This window comes from Lygodium microphyllum, chromosome 25 (assembly GCF_053477565.2).
Source record: "Lygodium microphyllum isolate KBCC chromosome 25, Lygodium_microphyllum_v1.1.10, whole genome shotgun sequence".
NCBI classification, from domain to species: domain Eukaryota; kingdom Viridiplantae; phylum Streptophyta; class Polypodiopsida; order Schizaeales; family Lygodiaceae; genus Lygodium; species Lygodium microphyllum.
Window position 1 is genome coordinate 91419789 of NC_141159.1, and position 21886 is coordinate 91441674.

General features: G+C 40.3%; 1 pseudogene; it reads right to left on the bottom strand.

The window, feature by feature from the left end:
* Nucleotides 1-1666: 1666 nt before the first annotated feature.
* Nucleotides 1667-3079, bottom strand: LOC148014497 (uncharacterized; annotated as a pseudogene).
* Between the last annotated feature and the right edge of the window lie 18807 nt (nucleotides 3080-21886).

A 21886-nucleotide genomic window follows, 5' to 3' on the forward strand; every position in this document is an offset into this window, starting at 1 on the left:
TTGGTATGCTGATAACATCTCCATATTGATCCCATACATACTTTAGAGGCTTGAACATTGCTTCTACTCCCATCTTATCTAGCCTATATATGATTTTGAGTCGATGTCTATGACATTGTTCTTGGCCCCAAATCATGAAGAAATGATACTTCCTTTTTGCAAAGAATCTCCAAGCACTTAACAACTACCATGGCATTCTTATGTAAAGTTGTTGACCAAACTCCCACTTGGAATCTTGCAAATAAGGCTTCAAGAAACTCCATACATCCCGATTGAAGAACAAGCCATTGCTTTTCCATTTGAAAACTTTGAAACTTTTTAGACTTAGCAAAGCATCATTGCAAAAGAAGACCATTGAGATCAAGTATTACACATAATTGTGTTGCATTTCTTATCAAGGACACATCAATCATATCATCGTGCTCTACTGTTGTTTTATTTGTAAGATATCCAACCATAGATGTCTTAGTTGAAGTTACAAAGAAGAAAAAGAAGCACATTAGATTCGTTTACTTCCTCATCATTCTACTTAATGTTTGAGCTATAAACTTGTATAGAATACTAAAGCAATTTAACTTCACATTGACAAATACATGCATAGGTACTAGTTAATAAATAATGTCTTAAGAAAAGAGACATTTGACCATGTGGACAAATCTAACCAAGAGTAATATCATGAGGTGAAGAAAATATATATGATGATTTCTTTGAGGTAAAATCTATTCTAATAAAGTCATTTTTCCATATCTACTTTTTATCGCTAATTATAAGTATACTTGGGATACTAACAGTAGATTATTGTAATTAGTTACAAAAATTATGTTATCATTATAATATTAAACATACTCAATTTTTAAGAAGGCCTTCAAAATGGCATGTCAAAGAATGTGTTTATTAGTCCTAATTATTAAAAGAAAATTTAAACATGATACTTTTGACCATGTGACCAAAACTATGTCACATATAAGTGACACATGACAATTTAATTGAGATAAGTTATACTCTATTTGGATAAGTTTTCATAGTTTCTTCTTAAGGACTAACCATTCTATTTTTGAACTAGTTATATCTCATAGATATTTAAACCCATGAATTGTAAAAAGCATTTTACCTTAATATTCCATATACACATCTCAAAAGATACATTGGAGGTGAAATCTTTGTTGCAATATTTGCTACTGAGGTAAAACTCCTTTGGGAGGTGCAATGAATCATTTTTTGGGTGTGCAATATATTTCTAGCTCTCATATCCTAAGGTACATGCATAGACATACACTAGTGATGTAGTAAAAGAGGTTATAAGAGAGAATAGATTTGACCATGTGGACAAATCTAAATAAGAGTTTAATTGAAATAAAATCTAAAATAGACTTAAGTAAATTTTGCATAGCTAGCTCAAACTTTTCATTATCATAAGTATTCTTATACGCTAGATTACAATATCTCATTTAAACAATTATGCTTACAAAGGATGATAAATTTTAATGAGCTCTTTAATAATATTTTAGCAAAAGATTTACTTAAATATATATTTTAAACCAAACATTCTTGGTACCTTTTGTAATAAAGTAAAAAAATAAAGACATAGTTTCTTTAAGTAATATTACCAAAGAAAGAAAATATCACAAATGCTAATGGAAGTAACTTCTCAAGAAAAAAATCAAAATTACATCAATGTGTCTTCCTTGATGAAAGGGGAAGGAACAGAGTTACATGAAGTAGCCTTTAATTTCTCTTTCATAATTAGACTTGCTATATCTTGGCTTGATTCTTCAATGCCCTCAAGTGATACTTCAAGAACTTGAACTTCAGTAGGAGGAACCTCTTGGGAATTTAAATTTTGTTTATTACTCTCATGGACCCTCCACAATTGTGCTTCAACCTCTCTTTGCTCTTGAGTGTTGCAAACCACTGCAATAGTCTTCATGTGATTTACCAATCCCACCTTAGATGCAAGTCCACTTGCATATACATCAAATACAACCTCATGAGCATCATTGAATGCTTTGATTGTAGTTCCCATAACTTTTGTTGTCTTTCTCAAAACAGCCTTTGCAATCCTCTAGTCTTCTTCAATGTCTTCATCATTACAATCCTTGTCCAAGCCTTTAAATTCCAAAATAGAAGGCTTGTTGACATTATTTATATATCACTCAAAATTGATGAAGCTTTTCTCCATGGTCACTAATGTCAAAATCACAAAAGAATGTATAGATCCAAAAGCAAAGGTTCTATCCATTGGTAGGAAGTCAACACTACCAAGTAGCATGTGATACTTGCAAGAAATGCTTTCAAGAGCATTTTCTAAAGCTACCATTTACTTTTGATCAAGAAATGATAACAACATGAATTGTTTAGATTCACATGTTATTTGTAGTAGAGTGGATATAGCCTTTCCAAACTTTATAGAGTCCCATTTCATTCCCTCAACCCCATGTGTTGCATCTAGAACAACAACCCCAATGGTAATTAGATCTCTGTAAACATTATGTATAAGATCAAAGGTTTCTAGATTGCATCCGACAACATATACACACCAAGGCAAAGTAGTGGAGGCTTGAAGATGATTTTTCTTTTTTCCAATTAGGAAGTTCACAATATCTTTTGCTCCATTTGGTAGGGACCCTACATCAGCTCCACATGTGAGCTTCTTTGATACCCAATCATTGCAAATGCCTAAAACCTTTGTGTAGACTTCATCATTGATATCATAGTCATCAACAAGCTCTTCCCAAGTCTCTATCATAGCACTAATTTTTGGAATTGAGGCATTGAAAATAGTGACTAATTCCTCCTTTAGGACCCTATCTTGCTTGATTTTCTTAGCCCTTGTTTCCATGTCAATCATATCTTCCTTATCTCATCTGTTTCTAAGAAAAAGGATATGGTCTTCATTGATTTCCTATTGTAGTGTAAGGATTTCTCTATCCTTTAGACCCATAAGGCAATGAAATGTAGCAGGAGAAGGTTGCCTTCCCTTCTTTCTCGAACTCTCATCCTGGGATATAAGCTCACCTCTAGAGTATCTCTTCATGATTTTGATCCAACTATCAAATACTTCTTGGGAGCTAACAATCATATGGCAATCTCTAGATGCACAATTTTCTCCAATGTATGCCACAAATCTCTACAAAAAAAAAGATCAAAATAGTAAGCATTAAACAAAAGAAATAGCATCACACTAATCTTCACAAAAAGAGAAGGTAAGCTTATATGTGATTACGTGCCATGGTACTCTTTGAGAGCTTGTCTTAGAAATCCCTTGTTGGGGTTTTGGTGGAGAACCAAATGCTAGCCACTAATCTCTTAATTGTTGAAGTTTCTCAACATAAGGGGCATTCTTCATAACATTACGTGATTCCATATTTGTCATTCGTGAAAGCTCAATGCACATTTCGGTAGGACAATCAACTAATATTCTAGCATTTCCCATGGTGTATAATTGCTTGGTTGCTAGACAACGTGTAGTATTACTCTGAATATATATCTTTGCTGCATGAATTGAGTGAAGCCTTGATATAATCGAATAACTATAATTTTCCAACTTATTAGCACCCACCTCATCACGATACATGGGTCTCTTCTCATTGTTGTCTTGTATAAAAGAGATAAGATATGATGTTGTTGCTGGATTCATGGGATTCTTTATGAAAGATGTGGTTAGCTTCTCTACATAATCCCAACATAGTGACCTATAAGCATACAAAGGAGGTGCCTCATAGCACCTATCAACGAGAATAGGAAATTGTGTTGTTGGACCAAATGGAAAGAGTTTTTCAAACATGTGAAATCCAAATTCTTCCTTCTTTTCCTTCTTCTTAACTACCTCAAGAAAATCGAATGTTTTTTCTACTCCCTTGAACTCAAGAGAAATTATTGGCTTTGCAGGTGTAACTTCTAGCATGGAAGGTAAAGTGGCATCATTCTCAGTTTTAGTGAGGCCAGGCCTGAAACAAGAAGGTCAAGAGACAATGCCAAGGATGGGCTTTGGACTTACAAATATCGTAGAAGACCCCAAAAGAAGCCCAAGCCTTATAGACAAAGGCATCGATGGAGAGTTAGCACAACGCCGCGATGGATATCCAAAGCGTTGCTACGTGCTCAAGGATACTATGCAGGTAACCAATGGATTTGGGTACCAAAATCCCCTGCTAAACCGCCTCCATCAGCTGAAGGCCAGAGTGCCTCAAAAGCATGGCATAGGAGGAAATCTAAGAGAAACTCTAGGTCTCAAGGCAAGAAACCAGACATGACTGTTCGAAAGAAAGAGCCCCAGCCTAGCATGCTAAATAGACAGATGTCATACGTAGCCATTGAGCAGGCACAAAAATCATTAGCGCCTAAGGAGCCTTTGATTCCCCAAGGGGAGAACAAGCATCATAGGCACAACATTGCTCAAGGCAAGGCTGATCGCTCAACAAAGCAAATGGCACAATCGTCTAGTAACCTCGAGCAGATCATTCAGCGAGTGCCAAGTCCACCTAAGAGTCCTAGATCTCCTACGCCCTCTTCTCCCAAACAGACACAGGAAGCACCACAGCAGTTGTCAAGGGCGACTGCTCAATTCCAATCTCTACCTCCATCTAAGCTTCCAACCGTCAAAGAGGTGGGACATGATGCCATATGTACCTCTCGACCCAAGGATATGCCTGAGCCACCTAATGCGACTAGATTCGATCTACACAAATGAGTGCTCAAAGGCCAACGAAAGACACAGCCACTTCTGATCGCCCTAGGGACTTGACACTGCAATCCACCAAGGGTAGCCAGCCCACTGAACTAGTTGCTACTACTTCCAATCAGGGATCACAGCAGTCACAGCCCTTGGCCGTGACAATGCCCCTTGTGGAACGTGTCCTTAGTAGTTTACATGTGGAGGAGGTGCCGCAACCAAATCCCTCAACAACTCCAACACTTTCAAAGTGCCTAAAGCCTAGGACGGAGGAGTTGAACACAAGGGGGTTGGTTGAAAAGCTAGACTCTCCGAAAAGAGCGGCAGTTGTGCCCTCACAGCCGGCAAGGCTATTCAGCAAACCACGGCTATGTCCCATAAGGACACACTAGAGAAGGGAAATGTTGAGGCCCGACCAAGCACAACAACAGTCGATATAGCCCAGGGTCCTGAGTCGTTGAGAGAGGCACCTTCACTGACCAAGAAAAAGAGGAGAAAGCAGAGAAAACAACAACAGATGCAGGTGGTTGTGGACCCCAAGAACATTGAGACGAAGGGCGTTGGAGAGCTGATGAATAAAGCATCGAGTCCATCCACCAATGAACCCACTGATGCCTCTCCTAATAGCGGTGAAACCTCAGACACATCTGTGTGCTCTAACAAACCAAAGCAACATTTGCTTGCAACACTCTATCCACTGACAATAGAACTCACATTGATCAATCAAGAGTGGATATAATGCTATCACAACAAGGTGACAAATCTATACCAGTCACATCCGAGAAGAACCATGACGAAATAGCAGCAAAACCTCAGGAGAAATGTGAGAACCCCAAGAGCATAAGAAATCCTAGCGTTGACCAATCTTGCTCATCTAGGCCTGAGCCCCCAGCCATGCTAAAGCCTAAGGAAACTCTTAGAACTTTGCATGAGATAGCAACCGAGCAAGCCCTCGTTGAACATAGAAGTGTCGCAGAATGCTTAACTGAGTTGGAGGCTAAGCTCAAAGTGGTCGCGTGTGTCTACATCCTTGCGGACATGGGCACGATCCCCAAGGAGCAGCTTGGAGATTACTTGACATTTCCTCTATCATGGGAAGAACAAGAACATCTTAACGGGCACTACGACAGGCTCCTGCATGAACATATGCGACTCATCCTTGACGAGGAGGCTGATGAACTACGCTTAATCGTCACGTTCAATGAAGTGCTCTGCCGACTGAATCTCGTAGACACAGAGCTATTAAAGTGACTGTCAGCAGGCCAGAGTCAATTTGAGCAGCGTTGGTGCAAAAGCCGCATTGTAATGGCCGAACTAGGGGCTCAGATCATGACAGTCTCTGAGGAGCGATTGGCCAAATGGCGATCCCAAAGGGACCCAACCTATGTGGCACCAACTTCCCTTCGAGTACTCACTGACATTCGGGGTACGGACTTAGCTGGGACTAGGCTTCAGGGCCCTTTGATTGATAAAGTTCTCACTGAGGAGGAGTTACATATTGCCAGTAGACTCGGTCAAGGTTCCATGCTACTCGATGTGGCAAAATATCTATCAGTATTAAGTCAGCTGCCACGAATACTAGATGCGTGTGCCATGCTCCGGTACAACCCCGAGTTCTACACTTGGTTCTTATCCTCGTGAAGTGACATGGATTCATAGATATGTATATAAATAAACACTGATTTTTGTGTCACCATGTATAAACAATATCAACACACACAAGCAATGATAGTCAAGCGCAGGGAGAAGAGTCGGGTTTGACAGGCTAAGCTCCTCAGGTCCTCCTCTCATCACACTTTTAAAAGTCGTGTGACCAGCCCCACCTCCAAGTGAAGGGCATGCAACCCATATTGCCGCCATAGGAGCCTTGACCAACAACTCTGATGGTGTAGACAGGGTGTGGTCCCTTCCTATACACCTTCGTCCCTTTTTGGTCTATCCTTCCGAGGATGTACCCTGTCCCACTCCACGACAACCAGTCCATGCGAGTTAGCATAAACTAATATCCGCTAATGACTGGAGGCAACGCAAACATCAGCATGGGGACCATTCCTCTACAACAATCACCGCATGCCTCACCCCTCCCCTTCTTGTCACATGCGCTTCATAAACCACACTAAAATCCCTTCCATGCAAACAGTTGTACCCTGTATCAAGGTTTAATCCTTGAAATGCGTCTTGCAGGTTTCCTTTTGCGGTGGAACACATGGAGGATCATGGAGATCTAGCATGCAAAGACGCTCTGCGCACAAGGCGGGAGCATGTGGCATGCGCCCCTCCACCGGAGCGCTATGTGCCCACCATCAAAAGATATGCCAAGAAGTGAGGCCCTAAGCGCCACTGTCCAGGGCGAAGGCCGAAAAATCCTCGAGTCAAGAAAGTCGAGACTCGAAACGCGCAACAGGTGGCAGCACTAGTGGTACGAACTCCCAGCTCCCGCCCGGGCCCCAGACGCTCAAAGGCAGGAAGGGCAGCTCGGGAAAGAGAAGAATTTAATGAAATATTTAAAGACATCCTGGAGACGGTAGCAGACCCGGATTACACCATTCGTGTCTCGCCCGACATGTTCCCTGCTCACCCCCACGAGAACCCCACACCAGCAGAGCCCCAATCACCCAGCCACCTAGACTCGCCCCGCCTCGTACAAATCGAATAGCCCATAATGCATAAAGGGCTTATCAAATGATAACTGGCCAGGACTTTTTGTTTTTAAATGGTTAAGTGTTCCCGACTTGTTAAGTGTTGACATGTTCCTGACTTGTATGAACTTATCATATCTGCGTTTAATATATGCTATACCTTTAGCAAAAGAAAAAGCTAATCAAGCGCATGTGATAAATATCTAGTCAACACCATAAAATTCAAATGAGTGATGTCTCCTTGCATTGCATTGGTTTATTATAGTTGCGGCATACACAATGCATATGCTCTCATGAAGCGACAAGTGGGTGCAGGATAATACAGGTCCTTGTGCGAAAATGTTCAATGCCCAATCACCGCAACACCCACAACCCCACGATGAGCCACGGCAAACCCACGCTGCCGAAAGCACTCTTGCCAACCGCCCACATTGCATGGCCCACAAAACATTCCTGGGCCACACCCCCTTTCTGGGTCAAGCTCTATAGTTGGCTCACGACAGTCGTTACCTCAATTGTACCAACATCGCATGTGCCGCAAGGAGGTTTGCAATATCTCAAGTGTATCTCCCCCTTTCGCCAACTGCTTCTCTAACAACGAGGCTAGGGCACAATCATCATTGTACTATCCATTTTCTGAGCCTTCGACGCTTGACGTTTTCCAACCCATTGAAAGGCTAATAGCCTCAACATATTGTAATGGTTGTACTCAGGCAAGTCCAAAAAAAAAAAAAAGAGAAAGAGAAAGAAAAAAAAAGAAAAAAAAAGAAAAAAAAGAAAAAGAGAACAGAAAAGAAAAGAAAAAGAAACGAATGAAAAGATAAGAAGCACCCACGATCACAGCACAGCACCTAGGGGTCCTCAAATTAGGTACGCCTAGTGACCTTGGTCAACTGGCTTCGTCCCTAGTCCCCTAGCCCTTTACCATCACCCACAATTATTCAGGGCACATCAAGGGCAGGACATACCTGGGGAGCTTGTCTCGCCTATGGTTAGACCTGTCACCCTGACCCACTTACACAATTCTCTCTTGCACTCTGCCTTAGTACCATTGCAATCAGTGGTGATAAGCACCGCCAATTGGCCATGAAAAGTACACCGTACTCATCAAGCAAGTCCAATAGTTCCCAACTATTGAAAGTGCGGTGTCCTTGTATTCAATTATGCTACGTCGTGCAGTCACAATGCAAAGAATGTCTCATATACCTTCACATGTACCTCTTCTCCACATGGACAACTTTGCTTCATCCACGCATTGTTATGAGAAACTAGCCCACGGTCTTCTAACTACGTAATATCTAAGTATGCATGAGCACTCACATAATATCTGCACCGAAGTATATCCACAGTTTGGGTCCTCAAGTGCAGGACAATACTCTAGGCTTTCTTAGAGTTCGATCTGTCTCCCAAACTAATCAAATATGTCTTGTGCACGATAAGAAGACTAGCACTACCCCTTAGGGAGAGACCACACGAGAGGTTTTCAAATTGCAGGTGTTGAAGACTCCACAGAAAGTGTCGTTCGATCTTCATCAACACCCGACTCTAAATGCTTATCCCTTACCATCCGACAAGCCCGCAAAGAATCGACATGTGCAGAATCCCCAACAAACCAACACTTGTGTTGACCATCAATGCAATCCCCAACATAGCATAGCCCTACCACCAACTCCAACAACCTTCCACCAGCCACCTTGGCCACCAACAGGCCCCCAGGACCTTCTGCCACACCACCACCAACACGCCTCCACGGAAACCACAGGCGTCCTTGTCACCCACATCTTCGGTGCATGCTACAGCCTGCTACCTACGACGGTGAGTGCCATGGGACTGGCACTCGTCTAGGAGGGGGGTAATGTTAACCCTAACATGAAGAAAGAAGAAAGAAGTGGAAAAGACGCAGGGCAAAGGCAGAAAAAAGGTAGCCCGACTGAAGAAAGAAAAGGAGAAAAGGCCAAAAGCGCAAGGGCAACCTTAAAAGTCCAAGGCAAAGGCAAAAGGGGAAAGGCGCATTTTAAAATAAAAAGGCGCACCCTGAAATCTTGTAAAAGAGCGCTGGGCTCTCACCCGTGCAATTTGTAAATGTAGACGGGCGGTGGAAAGGAAGCTAGGAAGATAGAAGGACAATGGGAAAAAGGGCCTAGGCTATGGCCGGCCATGTAAAAAGGGGATGACCGCCCAAAAGGGATTTAGGGTTTTGTATATAAAGTTGAAAAGTGAATGAGAAGCTCATTCTTGTGTGTGGCCAAAAGTAGCTCTCCTCTTCTTCTTCTTCTTCTTGTTCTTGCTTGCTTGAGCTTGTGCTTGAGAGAGGGAGTGTGAGAGTGTGAGGGAGTGAGTGTGTGAGGGTGAGGGACCGAGGAGGAGAAGCTCTCCATCTTCTCCTCTCTTCTTCTCTTCTCTTCTCTTCTCTTGTCTTGCTCACGGACATGGAGCTTGGAGTGTGGAGCTTGAGAATGGAGCTTGCTTGAAGCTTGCACTTGGATCGTGGAGCTACCGGAGTGCGCGGGAGAGGAGGTAACTCGAACGGCATCAAGGTAAGCTCACTACACCCGTAGATATGGATGGCACATCGGCTATGTGAGAGGTAGCCATTAGTGCTCGGCTTGGAACGCTTGAAACAATAAGCGGTCCGTGGGTCTTGGCGGTTGAGCGAAAGTTCCCACATTCTCCAAGAGTCTAAAACCTTTAGCATAACCATCTACTTCTGTGAGTGCCTCATGTGATTCTTTAGCTAATATGTCATGAGCTTGTACATCTTGTTCTTCATTGTTCCCTTCTTGTACATCTTGCTCTTCACTGTTCCCTTCTTGTACATCTTCTTGGTCTTCTTGCTATTTTCCCTTCATTTGAATCTCCAACCACTTAGAGAAATTGGCATTAAGTGTGTCCATGGTGGCTCTCATGTGACGCATTTCCTTCATCATCTCAGCATGATTTTCCTTCATCATCTCAACATGATTTTCTGTAATGTGTACATTTTCTTATTGATCATGTTGCTCATTATCCCCTTCTTGCTGTTCAGCTTGCTCACTGCTCTCTTCGTCATCATCAGAACCTTGAAAATAACTCATCATTACATTTGGATGATCATGAGGTATGAACTTATTGGGATATAGGGTACCATGGTAGTTATGAACTTGTTGCTCATCAAACCTAGAAGAGTACTGATAAGCATGACCATTATTGTCATGTTCATAAGAATTGGGCTGCTGAATTAAGGACGGTTCACATGTATAATTATGACTATGTTGCTGAAAAGGTGGATGCTCATAAGCATAAACATGTTGCCCATAATAGCTATTCTGCTGCCAAGGTTCAATGGAATGACACTCTGCATTATGACATGGTACATCATATCTATAAGCATTAACATGCTGTCCAGATGTACTTGCATACCGCTCATGTTCATTTGCATGTTGCTGCTATCCATATTTATAAGATGCATGCATATCATAGTGTGTCCATCAGCATATACATGTTGACCATAAGCATAAGCATCAGGTGCATAATGCCTATGAGAATACTCATCATGACCATAATACTCATCATACTGTTGATAATACTTAGGTGATGAGAATCCATACTGATTCAAGACTTGCTCCTTTTTCTTTGTCTGCCTTCATAAGAGCAATATACCGATCAATTAAAGCTCCAACTTTATCAATATTAGCTTGTGTTTGAAACCAACCTCGTTCAGTAGAGCTGGAGCTATTTATCTCAGTTGCCATTGTAGTCAAGTTGCTTTTAGAATATTCCAATGCATGGGAAAAAGCCAGTTACATCAATATCATGTGATCACGAATCCTCAAAGAATGCACAAGTTTCTCATGGTTCTGCAATTAACTGTAGGCCTATGTTCTCATGAGCTATATGAACAATTAGTAATCTACTATCCCTAAACAATCAAGGAAGGTGTGTACTATTCAAGTAGACCAATGCATATCAATACTGCAACTCCACACAAAGAATTGGCAACTACCAAGGTTTCATATCCATCACAAGTGTACAACACTCCTCCATCTGATCAAAGTTGCAAAGCTGGGCTCTGATTCAAAAGCTCAATCTAAAGCCCTGGGAGCTCTTGCTGTTACATGCTTTGTAGGCTCAGTCAACTCACAGCAACAGAGGAGGTCATGGATGTGCTTTGAAGAGTATGTAAACATAAGGGAAACCACCACTCAAATCAGACTTTGGGTGAACAAGACTTCTGTTGCTACATATTCAGGAATCTACTACCTCTGAGCAATCAAGGAAGGAGATTTTTGCAGGTATATGATGGTCAATAGGTGTAATGTGGAAAGTGTATTCACATCCTTCCTATGGAAAATACCATACATGGAGTGACAGGAAACTAATTTGATGCATATCCAGCCAAATTTTGATGTCTAAACATCAAAGGACTTCAAATAGAACCATGGATTAGGCACCAAAAGCTTTGTCTCCAGTATGTCTTTATGTTGGTGATGCCCACTTGATCACACAACTGGAATAGTAGACACAGTCGAGAATCATGTTCCTCCCATTATACACAGGATTTTGACACACTCATGGGATGGTGAAACCTGTGCTTAATGATGTCTTAATAGTTCGAACCGATGATCCTCCTACAGCACTTGCTGTTGCAACATTACTATACTTGATGGCTTATGATGGACAATATGAGAGCCTTTTGGACTCTCCAGATTGCATTTAGTTCCTCGTGAAGCTGTTGGGCCCAACTTGCCCTGCAGTCCGTGAGAAATAGATGTCTTCCATTGGAAGCAGGCTGCTTGCATTGGGTTCAAAGCCCAGGACACAGAGAGTGGAGTGTTCGACAACTTCTTGTGACCAAGGAGGGGCCAATGTTGTGGACAAGGTCAATCATCTTTTGTCTAGTATGAAAGGTTGGGGTGAAGGTGTTCTGAAACTTGATGATCAGAATGTTGTGCTTCCTAAAACACTGAGATCGCACCAACGGTTTTGAGCTGCAAGAAAACTAGGGCCTTGCTTTTTTTTCAAGATCCAGCATGGAGCAAAATTGCAACAGAAACATTTGTTTCCCTTGAATTTTCAATGCAACATTGCTCTGAAAGCCACCACCTCCATATGTATTTCTCCCAAAGACATCCACACTCATATACACATCATAATGCCTTGATCCAACTTTCAAAGCAGATCTCAAGGGTAGTCTTTCTTCCAAGTGTAATTGGTGAATATTCCATCGCATAGATTAAAATGGCACTCATTCATGTCATTTAGACAATTCTGGCAGTCCAGGGAGAGAAACAACTGCCATTTTTAGAAACTCCCAGCTTTCAATAGCACTTTTCAATTCAGTTCTTCACAGGGCCAGATTGTAACATCACCTAAAAGACCTTGAGCCTCTCTATACTGCACAACATGGCCTCCATCAAGCTCAAAAGTCTTGATTGACGCTGTAGAACAAGGTAGATCTAGTGGTTGTGGGGGTCAGGTCTTGCATGCCTTGCTGTTGCCAAACAAGTCTCTGCTACCACCGATGTCAGTGTCTATTGTGTTGATCCCTCACACTAGCCCATGATATCAATTCCATATCAAAGGTAAGATTGGAATTTGGTGGAATGGTTGGGGTGCACCAGCTTCACCATAGGCAAGCTTGGGGGATAATGAAAATAGCTGGATCAGTGACTGCAAGATACATCTTAGATAGACAGATCTGCACTAGAAGGGAAAGACAAGACTTGTGAGAATCTTAAACCTACACCATAGATGCTGGAAGGAAGCATTGAAGAAGAAGAAGAAGAAGAAGATGGAGATGGAGATGGAGATGGAGATGGAGATGGAGATGGAGATGGAGATGGAGATGGAGATGGAGATGGTGAAGAAATGGTGGCCTAGAGCTGAGGCTCATGAGCCATTTGGAGCTCAAGAAATCACAGATGTAGATGCCTGGAACTAAAATTTCGGATGGCAAGAATGGTGGTGAAATAATAATGCTAACATGAGATCATATAGGTTTGAGCAGTCCCCAATCTTGTTAGCAGAGTCAGGGTCAAATGGACAAGACCGTAGGGTTAGGGCCCAATGGTTTTCCGTGGACAGAGAGTCATTTGACAGAAGGATTGATGCTGCAACAACTAGACCATAAGATTGTGGTCACTCAGCCACTTCGCTAACAACATGTGGTTCCCCAGGGTACATACAGATTTCAAGATAGACAGTCTGATGCAGTGCCTGCAAGGTCTCTAGTTTTGCTACACAGGAAATGAATTTTGAATTTTTTTGGGACCCTGCCTTCTTCCCCTTTGTTCTCACAGTTACTCGCACCCCGGTTAGGTTTGCACCCTTCAACTCCCCATATGCTGCAACCTAGATTAGCCAATGGCATCATTGGGCTAGCATCAGGGACCAGCACATCACTCACTTTACAAGAAGCACATGCTCCGTATCTGAATTTGCAGTCCCATCACACAGACCAAATGCACCTCAACTCTGAAGTTCTTTTGAAAAATGAGAGGAGTTGTGCATGGCCTATGCTTATGAAACTGGCATGTTTCAACCTTCAGGAGTCTGTCGGCATTGTTGTAATTTCAAAGAGAGGAATATAGATCCTAATCCCTTTCATTTGTGTGTAGATAACAGAATTACTTTAGGTTTTAGAGGACCTAAAAGAAACTTGTGATGAGGCTGTTAGAACAGCGCACGAGGCTGCACCTCTCTTGCAAGCTCAAAATGGCTAGCATCACTCCATGAATAATCATCAAATTGGTTGTCTATTAGAAAGCTTATGATGCCAGGAATGCATTTCTTGTAGTTATCTTCCACAATGAGCAAGTGATCAATATAGTAGAAAGGATTTCCTCCATGAAAGCTTGAAAGAAAGCTCCAAAAAGAAGAAGAAAATGCATGTTCTCAAAAGGTAGAAGGGGAAATAGTCTCCTCTAAGTCTTCTGAAACCCTTCTTTAACCAGGAACCCTAAAGTTTACCTCAAAGTTAGTGATGAGCTGCTAAATATGGTCTTCCAGCCTCCAAACTTGGTCCAAGACTCCATTAATGCTGCAGTCCTTGTGGTCCAAAATCCTTGGTAACTACACTGCTGCTCCATGTCATGTTTGTACCTGTGTTCATGTGGCTCTTAAATCTGTGTGACTAAAAAAAAGATAAATGAATGGAATGTTGGCCACCTGGATCAAGAACCTATGGCTCTGATACCAATTGTCAAGGAGAGGACTGGGGAGAGAGAAAGAGGAGAGAGAATACTATAGAAGATAGAGAAGAAGAAGTGCAGAAGAGAGAGAAAGAGAGTGACAAGGAGAGAGAAATACTAGAAATGGAGAGAGAAAGACAAGAACAGAGAGAAGACAACCATGAAAGCTAGAGAGAGGGAGAAGATGAAGGAGACTTGTATTATTATAATCTGATGGTCAAAAATCCAGTCCCTTACAACTTTTATACCGGCTAGTGTAGCTAGTATTTTATCCTCATTATTTTATTTCCCCTCTCTTACAAGTAAACGACCCAAACATGCATTTGCTTGATGTTAAGAAAGATGGCTTTATCTGCTTGTTAGACCTTTAGATCTAGTATATCCAATATGGCTTGGTGTTGCACAAAGTAAGGTGGATACAAATAGAAATTCCAAAAACTTCAACAAGGTATGTATACAATATTGGGAACCAGTTTGTAGTCATCAAAATGCTACAGATGCAGAGGTGTATCTTAATTGTTGGGATAAATATTGGATGTGCAACAAAAAAGTTCCTGAACGATGAGAAACAACAGATAGCATTGTCTTCTCTAGATGAAGAAAGGTACAAAATCTCCCAAATTTTTAAAATTTCCCCCAAAGGCTGTATTGAAGGGCAAACAAAGTCTACAAGAATCCATCGACTGAAGATTTTCCTTGAAGGTTTTCACGGATATTAAAACTAAGGTGTTCATTAACACTACCTTTTTTAGTTTTTTTCAATCTCTTGGAAACAACCATAAGCAATAATGTGTTCCATTGCACCAAGTTCCAAATTAATGAAATTCCCAAAATTCATGAAATCAATTTTGATTTGGAATTCCCATATTGATGGGAATTCCCAAATTCCCGAATATGGATTTCTAGTCAAATTGTAAAAACATAGGCATGTTGGCTGAGGTGGCAACTCTATGAATAGTCATATATGAAGAAACGGTGATAGCAAGCTAGCTGCAAATATATTGAAAAATGGATGTTGAGATAGTTGTAAAACATTTTTGGGAAACTGTCAAAGATGGTAGAAGGTAGGGTGGATATCTAGAACGGTAGGTTGAGGTTGTGTGATACTAGAGTGGACCTACAAAATGACTGGTAGAGCATGCTAAGGTTGGGTGATAGTAGGGTGGACCTCTAGAATGGCTAAAAAAGCAATAGTAGGATGGATAGACCACCTTCAAGATGGCAATGACCTCCAAGGGAGCATGAGCAGCAAGAGGATGAAGGCTAGCTAGCAAGATAGACCAAGGATGGAAGTAGGATGCCCATAATGTGGTCTTTTATAGAGGATTATTGGGCATCTTCTTAATATTTGAAAAAATAGAGTCTTTTGGTATTGGTAATACTTTTTAGTGCTTTTAGGATTATCTTAAGGAGAATCAATTAAGCATTAATGCATGCGAATTCTAGATTTAATGCATGCCTTAATTTTTGCAACTCAACTTCCCCCTCTTGGGCCAAAAAAATGGTCCCAAGATGGACAGAAGTCACTTCTCAATATCTTTTTATCCAAAAGTTCCTAACCCAAAGAAACCAAGGTTGGCTTGATGAGATACTTGAGGGCCTACCATGGTTGCAAACATGATGAATGTGTCTTTTTGTGAGCAGCCCAATTTAATGAGTCTTAGTTTTTACTTTTTATTTGCTTTTAAAGCAATATGTGAACAACAATAGTTAAGAATTATCCTCCATAAAGAACCCTCATATGGCAAGGGTATTGGTGTAGAGGCATAGAAGAGGTACATGATGAAGTAGATGAGGTAATTATGAGGCTAAGTTGCCATGAAGCCACCAAAGTGTGAATGCCAATGCTAATTATGGTGAATATGGTGGATCCAAGTCAACCACTCTTTGAGGAGGTAATGGGGAGTATGCTTACATAATGCTAGGAATTTCACCTCGAAGGACTTTGGTAAGTTGTCACATTTTCCAAGGGCACTATTTCACATAAACACAATGGCAATACATGGGCAATACAAGGGGTAATGAAAGGTCTCATTCAAAACAAGATGAAATGCAAAATGCAACGTTTTCACTTGAGTAGCACCTTCATGGAAGGAATTGTCCCCTACCAAACAACTTTTTACAAGTATGATGATCAATATGTAAATAGATAATGATATAAATATATAGAAACATGAAAATAGTGACCAAAATCCTAAAAGCACCAAGAGAAGAAGCCCACCCATCTCACCACTAGGAAGGGAGATTGATGGGGCCCCCTCTTTCCATCATGTTGATGTTAAGGGGAGTGTGGACCAAAACTAATTTGGAGTTTAAAATGCTTGAGTGTTAGTCAAATAACCAATTTGGTCAAATTTTTGATGTGGTTCTTTGATGAAGGAACAAACTCAAGCAAAATGTTGCTTACTTCACTTACTTTTCCATAAAATTGTACCAGACTCTAACATGCTCTGCCTTATTGTTGAGAGCAAGGTTTCCACTGAGTGCCATTAAGCACAATGGAACTCTAGCTATCACAATATATAGTGCTAAAGGATCCTCATATGAGAACTATAGCTCCACTAATAAACTACTCAAGAAGATGGCCTCATGGGACCATCATATAAAGGCCAGTATTTAGCCTTGGCTAAAGATGCATCTATTTCTTTTATTTGGCTTGACAAAAAGATGGGAGCCAAGCCCAAGAAGAAGATGTAAATGCCATGGGAATGAAGGGTATCTAAGCCTTTAGGGTAGTCAAAATTGGTGGGCAACATAGCATTAGTATGTGATTAAAAGACAATCTATAAGGATGAGTAGCATGAATATACCTTAAGACACACATACATGAAATCTAGTAGCATTACTTCATTGCATTAAAGTATGGGATAAGAAGAGATTGAATAAGAGAGGTTAGGGCGAGTGTGGATGAGTGATAAGAATTTCAAAGGAGTTTCCCAACTACTTGGCAGTAGTGATTCTCATCAAAGGAGGATCATATGAGACTTCAATTAGCTTCATAGTGGGATCTAATGGACTAGCCATTGGTTGTGCATCATGTGGGAGAAATTAATCCACTAACTGAAGTGCATACTTTTTTTGTGACACAAGAACACCCTCATAAGGTTGTACAACCTTTGTTCCTAAGAAGTATGAGAGAACACCAAGATCAATCATCTCAAAAGTGGAGGTAAGTTGACTCTAATGTATGTCGTCATGAATGCAGTTAATGCTAAGATCAAGATATCACCAACATAGAGAAGCACCCAATTGACCCCTTTGAAGTCTCTTTGAAGTAGATCATATGTATAAGTTTAGATCATATAGGGAAGAATGGTAATTACAAGTTTCAATAAATCACCCATTTTGTAGTACCAAGATCTAGGAACTTGCTTTAGCCTTTCTACACACGGAAGATATTTTCTTCATGGCCCAAAATCTAGTAACTCAGTGGTTTAGTCACATAGATTTCTTTATCGAAATAGTCAATCAAGAAGGCACTCTTGGCATTCATCTAATAGAATGGACAACCTTAAAGCCAAATCGATAATGGATGGAAAGATTTCAAGCTCATGATAGAAGCAAAGGTCTCCTCATGATTAATAACATAATTTTGGTGGAACCCTTGCACCATAAGGTGTGCATTGTTTTTATCTTAAGTCCCATAAGATTTTAGCTCAATATGAAAAATCTAATTTGTACCAGTGACTTTCTTGGGACTTAAATGATCTACTAGCATCCAAGTCCCATTTAGTCAATGATTTCAAGCTCATTTTTCATGGTAGTGTGCTACTTGAGATGCTTGAGAGCTTGTTTAGATCAAAATGAGCTAGATATTGTTTCGTAAAGCAAGAGGCAAATGATGCAGTAGGTGCGAGCCTAGCAAATCATCTATTACTAATTGGGATAGAGTATAGTGGAAAGACCCTTGAATCCCACCTAGTTTGCTAGTATTTGAGGCAATGGGTCTCAAGGAGTCTAGAAGGAGATGTCTCTATAGGAAACAGTTTGCTAGTATTTGAGGCAATGGGTCTCAAGGAGTCTAGAAGGAGATGTCTCTATAGGAAGCTCAAAAGTTGGAAATACATTTGGCTTAGAAGGCATAATGGGAATAGTAGGTATAGAAGAAGAAGGATAAGTAGATGTAGACTCATGAATTTGCATAATGTCTAGACTCTCATTAAAACTACATCCCTCCTAACAAAAAGCTTGTTTGCATGAAAAACATATAAATGATATGCTTTGACTTCAAAAGAATAGTCCATAAGTTTTAGTAGCTCCATAATAACTACAATATTTCCCCTCTTGTTATTGAATTTGTGCAAAATATAGGAAATTGAAGTTGATTGCTAGGAAATGCCTCAGACAGGGTCTTTCTAGGGCCCACAACCACATTGCTTCAAGAGATACATCAAAGTAGTGACTAATTTTGATAATAGGCACTTAGGAAACTCAACTGCAAACAACATGGAGTCTAGTAGATCTATCACTATGTAGTTCCTACACTTAATCACTTTGTTTTGAGGAGGGGATTTAGTCAAGCTAAGCATGTATTTAATGCCATGCTCTTGCAAAAACTTAGAGAAATCATGTGAAATCACTAACATTGTCACTCCTTGATGTCCCTTTGTGTAGACCCATTGTTTTGCCACTAACTACACCCCAATCAATAAAGTATGTGAAATCATAAAATCTTCTTTAAGAAAGTACACCCACATATATCAAGAATAATCATCCATAAAAAAAAAGTAATACTATGAGACATTGATGGATGGTGTAGATGATTTTCCACTCAAGTCGGGATGAATCAACCTAAGTGGTCCCTCAGCTCGATGAGTCAAATGCTACAAAAAGGGGGTTCAATTTTTCTACCCTAACTAATAGGCTCAATGCACATCCCTAGCTAGTTTGGGGTGTGGAAGGACCTCAACTAACCAAGGCCTTGACTCATAAAGAGAATTTTAGCCAGGCTAGCCTAGCCTATAATGCCAAAGGCACTCATCATTAAAATGTGATCAAGATGAAGCTAAACCATGTGCGTAACGGAACTTAGAGCCCTTAGCTTGTCAGCTACATAATAGAGGCCATTAGGTTGTGCCTTGCCTTGAGCTATCACTAGACTAATCTTGGCATCCAATACCTCAACCATAGTTGTTATGAAAAATATAATGCTTCCCAAGAGGAAAAGTTGAAGGATGGATAGGATATTAACCGATAATTGGTGCACATAGTAAATATCATCTATTGTAGTGAGATTTAGGCCTTGGTCTATCTCAAACTTCATCTTCTCAATTCCTCCAATCTTGGCCAAGGAGTTATCCCAATAATAGAAATTATGCATCATTGGCTCTCAAAAAGATGTCATGAGGGGGAGACATGTGATTTGTGGCTCCATTGCCCATGATCCTCTTGGCCTAATGGCCACATGAAAGAGCAAGTGGGCCCTTACAAAAGAATACTTGTCAAGTTGCATCTCACAAATATGAACAAACCAATCTCACATCCTCATGCATATCTAAAGAGACAAGGTGGGCTTGCGAATCAAAGTCCATCGTTATTTTGAGAAACTTATCCAACATTCTCTTGAGAGTTGAGAAGACTATAGAGGTTGTGAAATGGGTAAAGTGATTGAGATTTGTGAATGATCAAATATGAGGAAAGAGATATCTCTAAAATTAAAAAAAGAATGAGATGTATCACAATCTTCTTCTTTTAGAACCACCTATGTTTACATTCACATACAAGTATTTGTTAAGGTTATCATGAGTACCTATGCTCATGGCCTACACATTAGACATAGTTAACAAAGAAGGGCTAGAAGAATACGTACCTTGCACTGATTATTGTGGGACTCAATGGATTGGATATGACATTGTTCTAACATCAATGTGTCCTCTTTGGGCTACAAGTTTTAGATCCTTAACAACTTCAAAACCAAACTATGGTGAATCTTCCTCCAAGTTGTAGATACAATCATTTAGATGGTATGCCAAAGGAATAATCCTCCTATCTTCTCCTTAGAATCTCTACATACTCATCTTCAATGAGAAGATTTTTGGACCTTGAATGGATACATCCTATTTGAAGGGAATCTTGCCTTTTTGAGAGGGACATTGAGGGTACCAATCCCTTAACTTCCAATGAGGAGGATATCAGTATGAAGGAGATCAAATCTTTTGGGGACCGCTTTAGTGATGAAGGATAAGATGTCTCTTCCTACATTCTCACTTTTCTTGAATCCAAAGCTTACTTATAAAGGTTCACATGTCAATTAAGAGCATCTAGCTTTAATACCTTGTTAAGAAATCTTAGGGCAAGCAAGAAACATAGAATGTATGACAAAATGAGGGATATAGGAATATGGAAATATGAAAAATGTAATAATATAGTATGGGGCCTCAAACCCTTGTGTTTCAAGGATTGGAAGAATTCATTTGGATAAAATTCTATATCCTAGATACTTAATTTGGTTAGTGGAAAAAATGTTTCTTCTCTTATTAGCAAAGAGTTGTTTTTTCCAAAGAGTTAATAGCACTTGTTGGCCTTCATGATTTTTATGGGATTTTGAATACATTAAGATATCGTGGAAGAACACTAGTACAGAGTCATCTAGGAAGGGTCAAAATATGTCTTGCATTAATTGATTGAAAGTAGCTGAGGTATTAGTCCATTGAAAAGGCATTACCAAAAAAATTATAACGGCCATCACAAGTAGTAAAGACTATCTTAGGAATATCTAGATCCTTGTATTCAAATGTCTTGGGAGATATGGCATCAATATTAAGATCTTAGCCAAAATCTTTGGGAATGAGGTTATCAAACCACGAAAATAAAAGGAAGAGAGAGAAAAGAGAAAGCTGCTACCATTATTTAATGCTAATTTTCCCTAAAATTAGAGAAAAATGAGCAATTAATAAGGTGTGCTTCTTCTCCTATTTTTATCTAATTAGGATATGATTAAGAATTAATCCAGATTCTTTTAGGGACCTTTTGGTCTCAAAATAGGCCCTACTAAGAAAGGTCATTTGCAACTAATTAGAGGTGCAAGAGTAGGGCTAACATTGCATTTGGTCCAAAGAGAATGAGAGACAAGGTAGTGTGTAACTTGACCTCTCTACCCATAAGGTAAAATCTCAAATCCAACTCCCTAAGATGGTAAAATCTGAGCTTGATCCCCTAAAATGGCATTAATCCCAATAACTAGCCTATGGAAAGTGGAGGAACATGTACAAAACAAATTTATCTAGTGTTAGGAAAGCTATTTGACTTATTAGGTACATATCCATAAATAATCGATCATCAAGGCCAAGGCCTCCCACTTTCCTTGATGGGATTCGTTTGTTTTGGCTTCTCATGACCTCTTGACTATCAAGTCCCACTTTCCTCAATGGGTTTAGGCCTTTTGATGACTGCCAAGGATTCGTATA